The sequence below is a fragment of the Cnephaeus nilssonii genome (assembly GCF_951640355.1).
Source record: "Cnephaeus nilssonii genome assembly, chromosome: X".
Lineage (NCBI taxonomy): Eukaryota > Metazoa > Chordata > Mammalia > Chiroptera > Vespertilionidae > Cnephaeus > Cnephaeus nilssonii.
The window spans coordinates 33488025-33508050 of NC_137071.1; the positions used below are offsets into that span (position 1 = coordinate 33488025).

Genomic DNA, 20026 nt, shown 5'->3' on the forward strand with positions numbered 1-20026 from the left:
GACGAACCTTTAACTAGACTCGTTATAAATTATGAATAAAAGAAATAGGGCACAAGTAAATAAAATCAGGAATGAAAGAGGTGAAGTAACAAACAGAAAGATAAAGAATTGTAAGAAAATACCATGAACAACTATATGCTTACAAATTGGACAACATGTGTGAAATAGATAAATTCCTAGAAACATACAATCTTCCAAAACTGAATCAGAAAGAATTAGAAAATCTGAATACAACCATTACAACTAATGAAGTTGAAGCAGTAATAAAATAAAATAAACAACTAACAGTAAATAAAGTCCTGGTCCAGATGGCTATACAGGTGAATTTTACCAAACATTCAAAAAGAACTAACACCTATTCTCCTCAACGTATTCCAAAAATCTCAAGAGGAGTGAAGACTTCCAAGTTCATTTTATGCGGCCAGCATTATCCTAATTCTAAAACCAGATAAAGTCACTAAAAAGAAAGAAAATTATAAGGTAATATCCCCTATGAACATAGATCCTAAGATTCTAAACAAATTATTAGTAAAACAGATCCAGCTATACATTGAAAAGGTCATACACCATGATTAAGTGGGCTTTATTCCATAGATGCAAGGTTGGTAAAATATTCTCAAATAAAAAAAATGTGATACATTACAGAAACAAAATGAAAGATAAAAATAACATATCAATAGATGCAGAATAAGAATTTGATAAAATACAGCACCCATTTATGATAAAATCTCTCATCAAAGTGGGAATAGAGTGATCATACTTTAAAATAAATAAGGCTATATATGACAAACCCACAGTCAACATCATACTCAATGACCAAACACTAAAAGTGTTTCAGGAATTATTCTAAGCAAAATAAGCCAGTCAGAGAAATATAAGTATCACATGATCTCACCCATATGTGGAATATAATGAACAAAATAAACTGATAAATAAAAATAGATCCACAGACATAGAAGTATGGAACAGACTGTTGAAACTCAGAGGAAAGGCAGGGGAGGATGAGTGGGAAAAGATCAACCAATGAACTTGTATGCATATATGCATAACCCATGGACACAGACAATAGGGCAGTAAAGGCCTGGGGTGGAGGGCGGGGGTGGGTTAGAAGAGGTCAATAGGGGGAAAATGGAACTTATATAATACTAGAAGCCCAGGGCATGAAATTCGTGCATGGCGGGGGGTTGTCCCTCAGCCCAGCCTGTACTCTCTCCAATCTGGGACTCCTGGAGGGATGTCCGACTGCCCTCTCACAATCCAGGACTGCTGGCTCCCAACTGCTTGCCTGCCTGCCTTCCTGATTGCCCCTAACCGCTTCTGCCTGCAAGCCTGATCATCCCCTAACCACTCCGCTGCCAGCCTGGTTGATGCTTAACTGCTCCCCTGCCAGCCTGTTTGCCCCCAACTTCCCTCCTCTGCCAACCTGGTCACCCCTAATTGCCCTCTCCTGCAGGGCTGATCACCTCCAACTGCCCTCCCTTGCAAGCCTGGTCCCTCTCAACTGCCCTCCCTTTCAGGCCAGGTGCCCCCCAACTGCCCTTTCCTGCTGGCCATCTTGTGGTGGCCATCTTGTGTCCACATGGGGGCAGGATCTTTGACCACATGGGGGCAGCTATATTGTGTCTTGCAATGATGACCAATCTGCATAGTACTTTTTTATTAGATAGGATAGAGGCCTGGTACACGGGTGGGGGCCAGCTGGTTTGCCCTGAAGGGTGTCCCGGATCAGGGTATGGTTCCCTTGGGGCGTGGAGCGGCCTGAGCGAGGGGCCTGTGGTGGTTTGCAGGCCAGCCACGCCCCCTGGCAACCCAAGGGGAGGCCCTGGTATCTGGAATTTATTTTCCTTCTACAATTGAAACTTTGTAGCCTGGGGCGGCAGCCATTTCTGGGGTGGCAGCCATTTCTGTGGCAGTTAATTCACCTTCTACAATTGAAACTTTGTAGCCTTAAGCGGGTGAGCCCGGCCAGGGTGTGCGGAAAGCTTTGCTTCCCCTGTTGCCGCCGGCAACCCTGGCCTGCTCTCTCAAGCTCCATTCTGCCACCATTTGTTTGAATTTGTTTACCTTCTATAATTGAAACTTTGTAGCTTGAGTGGAGGCTTAGGCCTGCAACGGCTATGGAAAGCTTAGCTTACTCTGTTACCTGGGAAACCTTGCTCACTGTGGCTGTAGCCATCTTGGATTGGGGTTAATTTGCATACTCGCCCTGATTGGCTGGTGGGCGTGGCTTGGCTGGTGGGCGTGGCTTATGTAGCGGAGTGATGGTTAATTTGCATATTACCATTTTATTAGAGAGGATTTTCAACAATAAAGATTAAAAAATTAAAAAATAAAGATCAGGAATGAGATAGGGATATCTGTTTTCATCACTCTTATTAAACACAGTACTGGAAGTCCTAACCACAACAATCAGAAAAGAAAAAGACATAAGGTAATCCAAATTGGAAAGGAGGTAGTAAAATAGTCATTATTCTAGGATGACATGATTTTGTACATAGAAAACACAAAGGCTCCATGACAATGCTACTAGATCTAATAAAGGAATTCTGAATGTTAATTTTGTATTCTACTACTTTGCTGAATTCCTTTATTAAATCAAGTAACATTTTGGTGGAGCCTTTGGAATTATGCACAAAGTAATGTTATCTGCAAATAATGACAGTTTTACTGTCTCTGTTCCAATTTGGATGGATGATCTTATCAATAGATGCAGAGAAAGCATTTGGTAAAATATAACATCCATTTATGATTAAAACACTCAATAAAATAGGAATAGAAGGAAAGTACCTCAACATAATAAAGGCCATCCTATCTAATAAAAGAGTAATATGCAAATTGACCATCACTCCAACACACAAGATGGCTGCTTCCATGTGGTCAAAGATGGCTGTCCCCATGTGGACACAAGATGGCCACGACAAGATGGCCAGTCAGGGGAGTGTTTAGGGGGTGATCAGGCTGGCAGGCAGAAACGGTTAGGGGCAATCAGGAAGGCAAGCAGTTGGGAGCCAGCAGTCCTGGATTGTGAGAGGGATGTCCGACTTCTCACTGGGATCGGGCCTAAACGGGCAGTCGGATATCCCTTGAGGGGTCCCAGATTGGAGAGGGTGCAGGCTGGGCTGAGGAACACACCCCCCGTGCATGAATTTCATGCACTGGGCTTCTAGTATGTAATAAACTCTCAGCTAATATCATATTTAATGTTGAAAAACTGAAAACTTTTCTTCTAAGATCAGGTACAAGATAAGGATGCTCACTCTCACCATTCTTATTCAACATAGAGTTGGAAGTCCTAGCCAGAGCAATAAGGCAAGAAAATGAAATATAAGGCATCCACATAGGGAAGGAAGAAGTAAAACTGTCACTTTTTTTGTGGGCATCATGATTCTTTATACAGAAAACCCTAAAAACTCCACCAAAAAATATTAGAAACAATAAACAAATAGAGTCAAGTTGCAGGATACAAAATAAATATGCAAAAATCCATTGCCTTTCTGTATGCTAACAACAAAACTTCAGAAAAATAAATGAAAAAATAATTCCTTTTGCAATTGAACCAAAAGAATAAAATACCTAGAAATAAACTTAACAAAGAACATCAAAGATCTATATAGTGAAAATTACAAAGTATTATTAAAAGAGAGTAAATTAGACACAAAAAATGAAAAAATATCCCGAGTTCATGGACTGGAAGAATCAACGTAGTTAAAATGGCCATATACCCAATGCAATATATAAATTTAGTATAATCCCCATAAAAATACCAGAATCATTTTTAAAGACATAGTGTGAGAATCATATTTGTATAGAACCACAAAAGATTGCAAATAGCGAAAGCAATCCTGAGAAAAAAGAACCAAGCTGGAGGTATCACACTACCTGACTTCACATTGTGCTACAGAGCTACGATAATCAACACAGTATGGTACTGGTGGAAAAATAGAAATACAGATCAATGGAATAGAATAGAGAGCCCTGCTATAAAACCACATGTATATGGACAGATAATTTTTGACAAAGAGCCAGAAACAAACAATGGAATAAAGATAGTCTCTTCAATAAATGCGGCTGGGAAAACTGGAAAGCCACATGCAAATGAATAAAACAGGATTACAGGTTGTCCCCATGTACAAAAACTAAAACTAATTCAAAATGGATCAAAGACCTAAATAAAAGGCCTGAAACAATAAGTTACATAGAAGAAAATATAAGTACCAAACTTATGGACTTTGGTCGTAGAGAAAATTTTATGAACTTGACCCCAAAGGAAAAAAAAGAAAGAAAGAAGAAAAAGAAAGAAAGAAAGAAAGAAAGAAAGAAAGAAAGAAAGAAAGAAAGGAAGGAAGGAAGGAAGGAAGGAAGGAAGGAAGGAAGGAAGGAAGGAAGGAAGGAAGGAAGGAAGGAAAGAAAGAAAGAAAGAAAGAAAGAAAGAAAGAAAGAAAGAAAGAAAGAAAGGATAGGACTGTATCAAATGAAAAAGCTTTTGCACAGCAAAAGAAACTTTCAACAAGAGAAAGAGACAGCCAACCAGATGGGAGATGATATTTGAAACAGTAGTTCGGACAAAGGTTTAATTTCCAAAATATATAAAGAACTCATAAACTCTCCACCATACAAAGAAACAACCCAATCAAAAAGTGAGCAGAGAACTTGAAATACACCTCTCCCAAGAAGACATATGAATAGCCAATAGATATATGAAAAGACATTCAACCTTACTAGCAATTAGGGAAATGTAAATCAAAACTACAATGAGATACCACCCCACCTGTTAGAGTGGCCATTATCAACAAGATAAGCAATAACAAGTATTGGAGAGGTTGTGGAAAAAAGAGATCCCTCCCTCATTCACTGCTGGTGGCAATGTAGACTGGTACAACCACTATTGAAAGCAGTCTGTCGATTCTTCAAAAAATTAAGAATAGTGCTACCATATATTCTAGCCATCCCTCTCCTGGGTATATATCCAGAAAACTCAAAAACATAAATTCACAAAGATATATGTGCCCCTATGTTCACTGAAGCATTATTGATGGTGGCCAAGACATGGAAATAACAAAATTGTCCTGAGATAGAAGACTGGATAAAGAATATGTTGTACACATACACAGTGGAATACTACTCAGCTTTAAGAAAAAATGAAATAGAGCCATTTGCAACAACATGGATAGACCTTGAGAATATTATGCTAAGTGAAATAAGTCAATCAGAAAAAACTACGAACTATATGATTTCACTGATATGTGGGGTATAAAACTGAAATTGGTGAACACAAACAGCAGTGTGGTGATTGCCAGAGAGAAGGGGGTGAGAGGAAAGGGGATGCTAATGTATTGTGACAGGAGATTTGACTTTGAGTGTGGGCACACAGTGCAATATACAGATCTTATAACATAAAAGCACACACCATGTTGACAATTGTCATGCTCATGTTGACCAATGTCATCCCAATGTCATGGTCATATTGACCAAAGTCATCCCAATAAATTTAATACATATTAAAAATGAATATTCAGGAATTGGTGGTATTTCCACTTATTTGTGTCTTCCCCAATGATGAACTATCAGAAAGACAAACTAAGAAAACTATTCCATTTACTATTGCAACAAAAAATGTCAAGGTACTTAGCAGTAAATTTAACCAAGGAGGTAAAAGACCTGTACTTGGAAAACCATAAGACATTGAAGAAAGAAATTGGGGAAGACACAAATAAGTGGAAGCATATACTGTGTTCACAGATTGGAAGAATTAACATCATTAAAATATCCATACTATCCAAAGCAATCTATAGATTCAACAAAATTCCTATTAAAATACCAATTTCATAGTTCACAGATCTAGAACAAATATTCCCAAAGTTTGCTAGTATATGGAACCAAAAAAAAAGAACCCTGAATAAAATCTTGAGAACAAAATTGGTTGCATCACAATGTCTAATATCAAACTATACTGCAAGGCAATTGAAATCAAAACAGCCTCGTACTGGCATAAGAATAGGCATGTAGATGAATGGAACAGAATAGAGATCCCAGAAATAAACTTATGCCTTTACGGTCAATTAGTATTTGACACAGGAGGTAAGGGCATATAATGGAATAAAGATAATCTACAACAAATGGTATGGGGAGAGTTGGACAGCTAAATTCAAAAAATGAAACTAGACCCCCAACTTACACCATACACAAGAATAAACTCAGAATGGATAAAAAAAACTTAAATGTAAGTCACAAAACCACAAAAGTTCTAGTAGAAAACAGGCAGTAAAATCTCAGACATCTCTTGTAGCACTATTTTTGCTTATATATCACTTAGGGAAAGGATAACACAGGAAAAGTAAACAAAGGGGATTACATCAAACTAAAAAGCTTATGCACAGCAAAAAATGAAAAGGGAAACCACTGTATGGGAGAACATATTTGCCAGTGACCCATCTGATAAAGGATTAATTTTAAAAACATATAAATAACTTATGCAACTCAATACCACAAGGACAACCAATTTAATTACAGAATGTGCAAAGGGCCTGAATAGACACTTCTCCAAAGAGGACATACAGTGGCCAATAGACATATGAAAAAATGCTCAGCGTCACTAAATATCAGAGAGATGGAAATTAAAACCACAATGACATAGCATCTCACACCTGTCAGAATAACTATCATCAATAAATCAGCAAAGCACACATTCTGGTAAGGATGTATATAAAAGGGAGCCCTTGTGTACTATTGGTGGGAATGTAGACTGGTGCAGCCACTGTGGAAAACAGTATGGAATTTCCTAAAAAATTTAAAAATGGAACTGTGTTTTGACCAAGCATTCCCACTTCTGGAAATTTATCTGAAGAAACTCAAAACACTAATTTGAAAGAATATATGCACCCCTATGATCATTGAAATATCCATGATCTTGGGACAGCCCAAGTGTCCATAAGTAGATAAGAGAATATAAAATGTGTGGCACACAATGGGATACTATATAGCTTTAAAAAGGAAATCATACCTTTGCTTCAGCATATATGGATCTTGAGACTATTATGCTAAGTGAAATAAGCCAGTCAGAGAAAAACAAATACCACATGATCTCACTTATCTATGGAATCTAATAAACAAAATAAACTAGAGAACAAAATTGAAACAGAGCATGCATATATGGAACATACTTGCAGTTCACAGAGAACAGTGTGGTGATAGCCAGAGGGAAATGGCATGAAGGTTAGATGGGGGTATGGCAAAGGGTATGAAATGAGGATGGAAAGAGACTTTGCTTGGGGTGATGGTTTCATGATACAGTGTGCATACTGAGTTGTACACTTGAAATCTATACCCCAATAAATAAAAAAAACTCACCTTAAAATGTTCAGAAAAAAATACTCAAAAGTATAGTGTGTCCAGGACTAACCAGCTACTTCACAGTAAGAAGTGCAGTGAGAGAAGTGGAGAGCACCTTGCACTTCTGGAGCAAAGTTGGGTGGTCTGGATGAATAGGGAACCTGTAATATGGAACGCTCACCTTACTCATTCAACAGGTCAGACCACGACCAAAGGCAAAGGTTACTTCTTACTGTGTGCAAATGGCAGACACCTCTGGTTCCTCTAGTATGATCCTATTCTGGCTTGTTGAATGACAGGTAGGGTTGAACAAGAATGGTGGTCCCTAGCCACCAAGTCTCACATACTCAGGGACCTGGGATGAAGACTGCGTCCTGATTACAGTACATGAGACACCAACTTGTCTTGACAACAATAGACAAAGGCCTTGATAGGTGGAAGGTGAGCAGAAACTTCTAAGAATGCAAGGGGAGCAGATAGCAGCCAAAAGCAATTTGGCCATTGGTCTTTGTATGAGACATTGATATTGCAAGAAAGAGAAATGGTAGAAAAATGTACCTCGCTTGACCAACAGGAAGCATACACTACATTCTGAAAAGATTTACTGGTTATTTATAGATTTATGTATACAACATTAACATGTGCTGGTATGATAAAGTTGAGTTAGAAAATCACATGTCTTGCCGAAACCGGTTTGGGTCAGTGGATAGAGCGTTGGCCTGCGGACTCAAGGGTCCCAGGTTCGATTCCAGTCAAGGGCATGTACCTTGGTTGCGGGCACGTCCCCAGTAGGGGGTGTGCAGAAGACAGCTGATCGATGTTTCTCTCTCACCGATGTTTCTAACTCTCTATCCCTCTCTCTTCCTCTCTGTAAAAAATCAATAAAATATATTAAAAAAAAGAAAATCACATGTCTTATAAAAGAACTTTGGTGAAAAATATCACAAATGTGTTCTGGAAATGATTTTTAGAAATTGATTTGTTAGATCACCTACAGAGTGACATACCATACATCCTTGTTTTTCAATCCAAGAGACAAAGAGGAAATCTCAAAGTAAAGAAAAAATAGAGAGAATTGAGTGAAAATAAATTTTCAGTACAGGGCAGGGCAAAAGTAGATTTATAGTTATATGTGAAACAGAGTTTATACTGACATTATTATTTGTTAATCAATGTATTATTTTCCATATGGACAACCTTTATTAAAATACTAGAGGCCCAGTACACGAAATTCATGCACTGAGTGGGGGTGTCCCTCAGCCCACCCTCTCCAATCTGGGACCCCTCAGGGTATGTCCAAACTGGCAGTTGGACATTCCTCTCACAATCTGGGACTGCTGGATCCTAACCACTAGACTGCCTGGCTGCCTGATTTCCTCTAACCACTCTGCCTGCCATCCTGATAGCCCCCTAACTGCTCCCTTGCCGGCCTGTTTGACACCTAACTGCTTCCCTGCCAGCCTAATCACCCCCAACTGCCCTCCCTTGCAGGCCTGGTCGCCCCCAACTGCCCACCCCTGCAGGCCTGGTCCCCCCAACTGCCCTCCCCTGCTGTCCATCTTGTAACAATGTGGGGGCAGCCATCTTGTGATGATGTGGGGGTGGCCATCTTGTGATGTGAGGGCATGAGGGTCAATTTGCATATTACCTCTTTATTATATAGGCTGTGGAATACAACTAAACCAGTGCAGAAAAGTAAATTTATAGCATTATTTACATTAGAAATCAGGTAAGTTCTCAAATTAGTAATGTAAATGCAACATTAAAAAACTAGAAAAGTCCCAGCCAGCATGGCTCAGTGGTTGAATGTCGACCTATGAACCCAGAGGTCATGGTTCAATTCCCAGTCAGAACACATACCTGGGGTTGCAGGCTCGATCCCCAGTGTGGGGTGTGCTGGAGGAAGTTAGTCAATGATTCTCTCTCATCATTGATGTTTCTATCTCTCTCTCCCCATCTCTTCCTCTCTGAAATAAAAAAAAATATACATATATTTTTTAAAAAACTAGAAAAGGAACAAAATAAACCCAAACTATACACAAGGAAGAAAAATAGAGATAAGAGTGAATATTATTAAATAGGGAGTTTTTAATATCAAAGAAAAACAACAAAAACAAATCTTATTGTTCTGTTTTTAAAAACAAAACAAAACAAAAAAGTATAATCTTCTAGAATGAGTGGCAAAAATAAAAACATAAAAGATACAAATCACCAATATTTGAAATAAAAAAGGAAATTTCACTATATATTCTACAACCATTAAAATGATAGCAATGGAATATTACAATCAATGTTATGCTCATAAGTGTAGCAATTTAAAATAAATGGACCAACACCTCAAACCCCCATGAAATATAAAAGCTAAACTAAGTTGAAATAGATAGCAGAAATAATTTTATACCTACCAGGAAATTGATTTTGTAATTTAAAAGTTACCAATGAGAATCACTTATGTAATGGCAGAGTAAGGACCTTCAGAAAACTACTACATAAAAGCAAAATATTGGTCAAAATTATTTTTTTCAGAACTTTTGAAGATAAACAAAATCTTGCAACAATTACAAAATATTATTTCAGAAACACCTCTAACCCTTGTTATGAACAGTGAGATTGCAAACAATAATTATCTTACCCTAGTCCCAACTTTCCCTCCCTCATGACACAGAGATATCCTTGAAAACCAACAGCAGCCTAGAAGATCACTGAGTGATCAGAAGACATTGGGAGTTCCTCAAAAGTGTAATTCCTAGATAATTGCTATTTTTTGAGATATAAAGCATCTCCCTAAAATGCTCTACTCTCAGAGCTGATTTTAATCTGTCCTGACTCAGAGCTCTTTCTGTAGCAAAAGCCTATTTCATAGAGCATTTGCTAAAAATATCTTTAAAAGGTTATATGTGGGCCACCTCAGGGACAAATTCCATTGATTGTTTTCTTACTTGTATATGGACCATAATTTCCTGTTTCTTTTCATGTGCCATATTTTAAATAACTGGACATTTTATATATTATAGTGTGGAAACTCTGATGATAACATTTTCTCCTTCTCCCCAGGGTTTCAGCAGCAATTCTTTAACCTTCCAAATATCTAAGATCACAATACCAGCCCTGACCAGTTTGGCTGAGTAAATGGAGCATTGGCCTGCGGACTCAAGGGTCCCAGGTTTGATTCCAGTCAAGGTCATGTGCCTTGGTTGCGGGCACATCACCAGTAGGGGGTGTGCAGGAGGCAGCTGATTGATGTTTCTCTCTCATCGATGTTTCTAACTCTCTCTCCTTCTCCCTTCCTCTCTGTAAAAAATCAATAAAATATGTTAAAAAAAAAAAAAAACCAATACCAGTGACATTAACAACACAGCAGAAATTTAAAAGGAAAGACTGAAGAATAAAATATCCATAACAGACTTTAAGCTTCAACATATTCCTGGGAATCTAAAACACCACACACATGTCCAGTGTTGTGTTCATGGTATTCATGTTCAGGAAATATCTGAGAAGGCTCTAACTTCCTATATTTGGCTAATGCTGAGCCTCTGTAAGCAGAAAGTGAAGTTGAAGGCAGAAATGTAAACTGCTTGCTTGAATACTGAAGGAATGACCCAAGAAACACAGAGATCCACTCTCAAAGGATGGGAGATTTAATAGTTCAAATATATATAAGGAAATCACCATCAATCATCAACTGACAACTAAATTAATTGGGTAGAAACATTACTGATAGTACACAACAAAGAATACAGACTTTACAAAATCAGTCCAGAAAATTCACTAAACAAACACACAGGAGCATCAATGAAAATTAACATGACCAACAACAAACCCTAGGGAGAAGGAGAAAATATGTTCATCAGAGTTACCACACTATATTATTTAAAATGTCCAGTTATTAAAAATATAACACATGATAAGAAACAGGAAATTATGGTTCATATACAAGTAAAAAACAATCAATGGAATTTGTCCCTTAGATGGCCCACATATAGGATTTACTAGGCAAAGAATTTAAGTCAGTTACTGTAATTACAAAAAAAGAATCCAGGAGGATCCAAGATGGCTGCTGACGGGATGGTAGGCTGCAAGATAGTGTGTGAGTGAGAGAACGAAAGGAGAGTGTGTTGACATGTGGGGAGTGTCTGTATTTGTGAGTGAGGGACAACTATATTTTAAGGGACTGTTGGGGACTGGCAGACCTGGCTCTCCTGTCTGAGCAGCCTCTACTGCTGCTGAAATCTCTCCTGGAGTGGCTGGCTCTGCCGCAGAGACCATGCCATCTTGAAGGGGAGACCGGTTGTGATAGGGAGACCGACAGTGATTGGAAGTCCAGCCTTACCTTCAACAGGGGACACCTCAGAAACCTCCTGGGACATTACAACCACAATGCCCAGGGACCAGCTAGCTCAGCTGTGAACCCACAAACACCAGGACTCCCCTCCCTGACCACAGGTACCTAAAAAGTCTGTCCAGGGAGAGACAAAGCAGTGCCGAATATGTGGATGGACACTGCACCTTCTTACAGAGCAGATAGAAGGAACAGCTGAATCGAACAACACCCACCCGGAACTGGCAAATTAAATTACAGCTGGTGAGGCAATCTGAAGATGGAAAGGTCAGATATCATGTAGAGAAAGTCAATGCAGGAGAGAGACAGCTACATAACCAGACATCCTGAGAGGAGAGATCATGGTGAGGCAAAGGAACAGCCCGCATATACAAAGAAAGAAGGAATCACCAGAAAAGGAAATAAACTAAATGGAGGCAAGCAATATGACATAGAAAGAATTCAGAGCAATGGTCATAAGATCTCTGAAAAGGATAGAAGAAAAACTCAACAATTATGTGGATAATCCATGACACAGACAATAGAGTGGTGAGAGCCTGCCAGGGGCAGGCAAGGGGTAGAGGCAGTCGATGAGAAAAAAACAAGCAAACAAAGGGACATCTGCAATACTTTCAACAATAAAAATAAAAATAAAAAGCATACTGTGAAAAGTAACAAAAAAATAGAAAATAGTTTGAGATAAATGAAAACTGAAACATAACTTGTCAAAATGTATGAAATTAAAGCAGTACTTAGAAGGAAACACACATCTGTAAATGTCCAAATTAAAAATGCACTTTTGATGGCAATACAGTCTGGTACAGCTACTATGGAAATCAGTATGAAGGCTCTTCAAAATTTTTAAATGGAACCACCTTATTATTCAGGAATCCCACTTCTGGGTATATATCTGAAGAAACCCAACATACTAATTCAAAATAAAAATTTCACCACAAGTTCATTGCAGCATTATTTATAATAGCCAAGTTATGAAAGCACCTAAGTGCCCATCAACAAATTAGTTGTTAAAAAACAACAACAGAAAACTGTGGTACCGGAGGGCTGGGCCAAGCAGGAAACTTTAGAGGAAAGGACCCTGACGCGTGGGGGGAGGGGAGAGAGGGGAGTCTAGAGGGCCAAGAGAGTCCCGAGGGCGATCTCAACCTGGATGAGGAACAAAGTGGCATGGCAGGAGCGCAAGCCTCCCCAGGCCCCCATGTGGCCTGGAGTTTGGGCAGCCCCCTCTCAAAAAGCCCTGGGTGTCCCCCTGCATGTCCCATCTCACAACGGGGTGCATGGCTGCTGGCCCTGAGAAGTTGGAAAGCCTGTTGTGGCCTGGGGATGAGTGGCTGTGTTTGCGCAGTGGTTGCAAGCAAGATGCTGTAGCATGTGACCCTGGAAAGCAAAACCTGATGCTGATTCCCAGCCACCCATGTGCTCTTTTCTCTGGTACTTTGCCCCAAGCAGATACATCACAGGATGAATGAAATGAACCCGAGACCAGTGAGGATAGAATGGTTGACGTCATCCTCTGTGAGCAGTGCCTTGCCAGTTTCAGGGAGTCACCTGGGTTTTGCTGCCTCACCCACTCACAATGCCATCCTTGCCCCAGGCCAGCAAGTGGCAGTTACAAACCTGGGTCCCTCCCTGAGCTCTCTGCCATCTGCTTTGTTTCTGATGCTCCCAATGTGTGTGGTGATAGAGGGGTGATGTGTGGGTTACCGAAAAGAAACTACACCTTAACTCCACCACCTATTCCCACCTGGAGAGCAGTTACTTCTGAACCATTCTACCTGGCATTTTATCTTATTTAGCTGACAGACCACCTCCTCAGTACATCTACCTCAACTCTAAATGTTGATGCTAATACAGCATTATCTATCACCAATAACACTTCAGCACTAGATCCCTATCAGTCCAATGTTGGATTAGAACAAGGCATTGTTTCAATATACTCTCGCTCTGTGAACATACACAGTGCCCAAACTCTTTATCCCAGTGATGGCCATGAGGTAGCCTTGGACACAAAAATCACTATGGAGAACATCTCTAGGGTTATCAGCTCCATCTCTATAGATGGAATGGCAGAGGAGCTTACAATGGATGGTGTTGCAGGTGGGCATTCTCAGATCCCAAATGGCTCCAGAAGTGAACCTCTGTCTGTGGATTATATGAGCAACAACCTTGCTACAGACAGTGTAGGGCATGGTGGTATGATACCCATTCATGGGAATGGCCTGGAACTTCTTGTGGTCATGGAGACAGAACACATTGCAAGTCGGGTCAAGTGGATGTCTGTGCGCTCAGTGACTCCATTCACACCATGGCCAGGAGTACCAACTCTGTAAGCATGGCTGTCTCTACCTCACACAACATTACCTTTTTAGAATCTGTTTCCCAACATGCAGTTGACCTATGCCTAGAACCTGTGGCTGTCTTCTCCATCACTCAGGAGGGTTGCTATGGTAACAGGTCATGTAGATGTGTTATAGGCACCTCTCACTGACACCAGAGAGGTGTTGTCCAGCAGCCCCCTGAGTCAGTGGGAGAGGACTATCCCCAACCTCAATTCTTGTCTTCTCAGATAAATGAAGTAAACGAGGGACCTTGACTGCATTGTAAAAATCCAATTTATTTTTATTATCTTTTTAATCCTCACCCGAGGATATTTTTCCATTGATTTTTAGAGAGTGGAAGAGAGAGTGAAAGACAGAGAGAAACATCGATGTGAAAGAAACACATTGATTGGTAGCCTCCTGCACGCGCCCTGACCAAACCCCAGGCAGGGGAGGAATCTTCACTTCTGGGTATATATCTGAGAAAAAAATCTTCAACTGAGGTATGTGCCCTTGAGCAGAATCGAACCTGGGGCCCTTTTGGTCCTCAGGCTGACGCTCTATCCACTGAGCCACACTGGCTAGGCAAAAAAAAAAGCCAATTTATTAAAGCATGCACTTTTTTTGAAAAAGAAAAGCAAGCAAACCTATACATCTGGCTTAGGAAGCACAGATGGGCTCTCAGCTAATCTGAAGAGCAGGTTGGGTGGGGGTTGGAGGCATTATATACACTCCTGCCTATAGATTTCAAAATTTATTTGCTGAATATTTTGGTATAGATTAACTTTCAAGGTACCTTTTTTCTTTGTTGTGGCCTTCCCAGAATTCATGAGAAGCACCTGGCAACTTTGTCTTGCCAAGTCTTGAGACTGCTGGCTTCTATGCTTAGGGAGTAAAACTGTCTTTTTTTTCCTTTCCCAATTCCCCTCCCTTCCTTCATTCTAGCATTAGGAAGGTTTTTAAACCATTTTCTCTGTGTTCTTGGCTGGGGAAGATAATGGCTTGGTAGTTACAAGCTGGCTGCAAATTGCCCACACTGTTTGGCCTTGTTTTAACTTTTCTGTGTCAGTTTCCCTATTCCTCCTGCCCTGGAATCCTGTAACAGATGTATCTTCAAACACTCTTTCTTTTGTACCACCTTCACTGCAAATGGAAGACTCCAATTCAGACAAGGAAAATATGGCAACCTTGTTTATAATTTGGTGTACACTCTGCAACTCAGTCTATCCCTCAGATTGCCCTGATCATGGACCAGTGACTTCTGTTCTTGACACTCCAGTAGAGAGCAGAGTGAGGCTTTCTCCCCCAAAGCACCTTGTTCTCAACCAGCCAATTGTGGAAGCAAAAGTTTTTTATGGACTGGAGAAACCATTCTTGTGTGTACTTGCTTTGGGCCTCTCATTGGCCATCAAAGTAACGCCATGAAAGTAGCAGAATGGACAGACAAGATAGTTAAACATATTTGGAAGATATACCACAATGGTGTCCTAGAAGTCTGAATCATTACAACTGACAAAAAATGAATGTAATTGGATAATGTTTATGTGCAAAGCCAGGAACTAGGAAGAGCAGAATTTGGTGGCTTATACCCATGATGAAATAATTTATTTCTGCACCTCACAAGATATTCCTCCTGAAAGGGAACTGCTTTTTTATTATAACCAAGATTATGTTCAGCAGAATGGTGTTCCTGAACACCAAGATGTAACTATAGCAAAGAGCGCAGTTCTTATACAGAATTCAAAGTCCACCTGACTAGCTATATCCATAACCATCTTCCTAACCAGGGCCCTAGGCCCACCCATAGCAAAGAAAGAAAGTGGAAATGCTCAATGTGCCCTGGAGTTTTTATCTCTCTTTCCAAACTTCATGTTCACTTCTAGGGTCACATAGGTATGAAGCCCCACAAGTGTGATCTCTGTAGCAAGGTTTTTAGTGATCCCAGAATCTTGCAGACCCAGCTCAAGACACAGATAAATGGATAAATAGATGTGGGATAATCATACATTAGAATATTATTGAGTTATAAAAAATAAAATACTGACATATTGTACCATGGATGAACATTGAAAATGTTAAGATAATTGAAAGGAGTCACAGTGTGGTGATGGTCAGAGGGAAGGGGGAGCTGGGAGCTGGGTGGAATGTGGCAAAAGGGAGTAAAATGGGGACATTTATAATAGCATCAAAAATAAAGTGAAAAAAAGATCACATAGTATATTATTTCATTTATGTGATATGTCCAGAATAGGCAAATCCATGGAAACAAAACTATTAGTGCTTCTGATGGATTGGGGGAGGAAGAAAGGGTTAGAGGGGTTGTTTGGTACATGATATGGCATTTCTACTTGGGATGAAAAAATGCATACTAAAATTATATAGTGGTGACACAACTATGCAAATATTTTAAAACTTTTAAATTATACAGTTACTAGAGGCCCAGTGCATGAAATTTGGTGCACTTGGGGGGGGGGGGTCCCCCTCAGCCAGGCCTGCACCCTCTCGCAGTCCAGGACCCCTCAGGGAATGTCCGCCTACCGGCTTAGGCTAATTCCCCACAGGGAACGGGCCTAAGCCAACAGTTGGAAATCCCTCTTGCAGTCTGGGACCCCACACTCCTTACCAGTCACCTGCTTACTGCTCCTTACCACTCAGCTTGCTGCTCCTTAGCGCTGCCATGGAGGCAGGAGAGGTTCCCACCACTGCCACTGCGCTCGCCAGCTGTGAGCCCTATCTTTCTGTGTAGTTGTCTGTCTGTGGGCCAACTGCTCTCTTCCTTCTCACTTAGGGCGAGCAGCATGTGAGGGCAGAGTGCACTGTCTTGGAACGCAGAGGGCTGCCCTGAGCTGAGGGGAGTGGCCAGGCCCACTGGGTGAGAGATGAACACAGAGGACGCTATCTCACCCAATTGTGGGGAGAGCTGGCTTGCCTTCATCTGCCTGACCCCACCCAGGGTGTGACCGAGCAGGGTGTCTGCCTCTCCATTCTCCATCCTTCCATCTGTGACACCTGTCACCCTTGCCAGGCCTCCCCCTGAATTCAGTGAGTTCAGCTCAATCCCTGAATGTAAAAGGGCACGGGGCGGGAGGGGGTGGGTAGGGCCTCCACTCCAGTGCCCCCTGATTCCCAGCAACAAGACCTGGTCGACAGGACCTGGTCTCAGGACAGTGGCCACAGCTGTAGAACATAGATCTGTTTCAAGAAAAGTTGGGAATGCATATACCCTTTGGAATAGTATGAGCCCCTATTCCAAAGGGTGGCAGCTTATTCACATTGTGGCAAAGACACCTTCAAGAGTAATGTAAGTGGGTAAAGTCAGGGCCAAGCCGGGCCATTTCCTCATCCAATCTCTCTGAGGCGTGTGGACAGAACCAAGTCTCAGCTCTTCTCAGGACACTTCTGGGGTTTTTTAAGCCTAAAAGACAGTAGTCTGTCTCCATTCTTGTTCTTCGGGATTTTTTCATCATCGGATAAAAGGATACGTACATTGGGCAATCCTCTCGAGATACAATATTCCAGTTGCACCCATGTGACAATGACAGCGCCCCTCAGAGGGAGGGAGCCAACAGATGGGGAGCAGGGAATTCTGAAAACCAAAGCGATGACAAAGATGCTAAGCCTTTCGTTCACGTGTCTGACACCCCTCTTCAGGCGGTCTGCAGGCTGTGCATCTGCTGGACCTTTACCACTTGATGTCTTGGCAGGCTTCCCTGGGCCATGCTAAGCGGTGTGCAGGGCCACTTGGGCCCGGGGGTAGTTGCCCCCCCCCCCACCAGCCACACCTGGTACAGCTCCTGCACATGGGCCCTGTCTGCACGCCCGTCCTCACCTGAGCCTGGCCCCTGCTGCTTAGACATCCCCGGCGCAGGCCAGGACCTTCACGAAGTAGCAGGGGAACTTGCTCCTCTACAGCTTCAGGACCACTTCTGATGTTCCGACAGCCATAAGCAGTCTCAAAGCGTAGCAGAACCTCTCCGTCCCTTTCAAGGGTGACCTCCTGGAAGTTTTTGTTCCTCAGGGTGCAGTAGGTGAGCACCCCCATGTTCTCATTGAACAGCTCCTTGGCTATGTGCCTGAAGATGTGTGCCAGGTACCCATCGGAGCTAGCACCCTCATGGAGCCTCACCTCCTTCTCCTTCATGTCTCCAAACAGAGTGTCCACGGCAGTGTTATTCGAGACAAGGTCACTTTGCTCCATTATCTGGACAATTTCACCTGAGGTTAACACGCAGTCAGCACCCTGGGAACTATGTAAAGCTGTGGGAACATCTCCTCAAAGGGCCTCCAGTTTCTTGTCATAACATGGGGCCACAATGATGTGGAAAATCTTGTCTGGGGACAGGTTCTGCTGCCTGGTGAAGTAATCCTTCACCAGGGAGCCTATGATCTGCTGGGGAGACTTGGCCATGCAGAGGTGGGGGTAATGGGGTGACCCAGCACACACTCTGCATATCGGACCCAGCCGGGGCAGACGGAGGTCAGCATGGGTAGCTGGGGCTCTTCCTCACAGTGCTGGCAGTACCGATGCACAAATTCCTTCTGACTCTCCAGGATGCTGAAGTCTGCAGCTATTTCATGTCAAAGACAGTGCGCTCAAGGCTTTTGAGAAAGCTGCAGAGCCTTCTGGATGCATCAGAGACTCTGAGGCTGAATTTAGCCGCAAAATAAGGCAGAGACTAAGGACACATGGACACTGCCAGCACCTTGTGCTGTGCGGTATCACATTTCTTATTAATGTTCAGAAAACGGAAGAAGTCCTTGGTGTTCTGTTGATAAACTTGGACTCCTTCCTCTGTGGTCACACAACTGTCACACGCCAGGCAGTCACTCAGAAATATCTTCGCATCGGCTAACTTATGGAATTCTCCCTTTTCTCCATTCTCCTGAGTTGGACTCTGGACATTGACTGCAGCATTCTCTTGGTCATTGGATTTTGGTTTTTTACTACATTCCTTCTGTGTGCAGTGATCACACTTCATCTGGAACAGGGTGGGCTGGGGCCTGCTCCAGTGACCTGGAGGAAGCACAGGGAGAGCAGTGAGTTACCGCTGGTTGCCCCTGGTGCTGCTGACGGTATCCTTTCTTCCTTGTGGAGCATCTAGGGAGGGGAAGCAGCCACAGTGCCCAAGGCCGAGTTCCAGGAGGCCGGCAGCACTGTCTGGATCATGCTGGAGGTGCTGGTCTGGTGGTGCCTGTCCTGTCCTCTGGAGATTGAACCTACAGGACTACTAAGGAAGCCAGTCCCCAGTTCTGCCCTGCCTCCGCCACCAATAGATTGGAGTCTGAGGGCCAGGAGGAGGGATCAAGAAGCGTGCCTCCCAGCTGCTCGCCAATCCCTGCGCCACTCACTCCAGTTCCCTATTAACCATCCCCTGATCAATGGTAGCCAGCGGGCTGGGGGACAGACCAAGTGGCCTGCCTTCCACCTACTCACCAGTCGCTGCTGCCATGGATTCATTGGAGCCTGAGGGATCCTGGTTCCCCCCTTAGCCATCCCCTGATCAATGGACCCTGAGGGCCAGGGAATGGACTGGTCATCTGTTCAGTCATTATGGACCCTGGCTCTTTATATATATAGTTAGGCTCAGTTCCTAGACGGCTGCATACTAGGGAAGCTCCATCATCAAGTTGCTCCCAGCACTGGACCAGATTTGCAGCCAAACTGCAGAACATTCAGCTTGAAAAGCCAATTGAAAAATAGCTGATTTAAACTATTGTGTTTGGGGACTGCAGAGAGGGGACAGGAAAAGAGACAGAGAGGGACCCAGACATCCTGCAATGCCCAGTGACATGGGGGAAGGCAGAGTAACTCAGAACAAGGACATTCAAAGTGAGAGACCTGAGAAAGACCCAGCCTCTGGGTTAGAGGCCTTGCTCACCAGAATACTTGAGGCTCGACCCTACCTTGCTTCAGAGGCCACATGGGGACAGCAACACACATTGCCTTGTACAGGAAAACCTCCTAGGAGGTCCAGGACTGACACACCAAGGGGAAAGATTCAACAACATAGGAGCAAAATCTAGCAAGCTCTGTAAAGAGCAG

General features: G+C 42.4%; 2 pseudogenes across 2 annotated transcripts; one reads left to right on the forward strand and one right to left on the reverse strand.

Annotated features, from left to right (window-relative positions):
• Positions 1-13123: 13123 nt before the first annotated feature.
• LOC307095278 (PR domain zinc finger protein 4-like) lies at positions 13124-15968 on the forward strand (annotated as a pseudogene). The gene is made up of 2 exons: positions 13124-14130; positions 15091-15968. The product of its transcript is annotated as a PR domain zinc finger protein 4-like (transcript).
• Positions 15969-17630: 1662 nt separating this feature from the next.
• LOC307095279 (nuclear prelamin A recognition factor-like) lies at positions 17631-18962 on the reverse strand (annotated as a pseudogene). Its single transcript has one exon. The product of its transcript is annotated as a nuclear prelamin A recognition factor-like (transcript).
• Positions 18963-20026: the final 1064 nt, after the last annotated feature.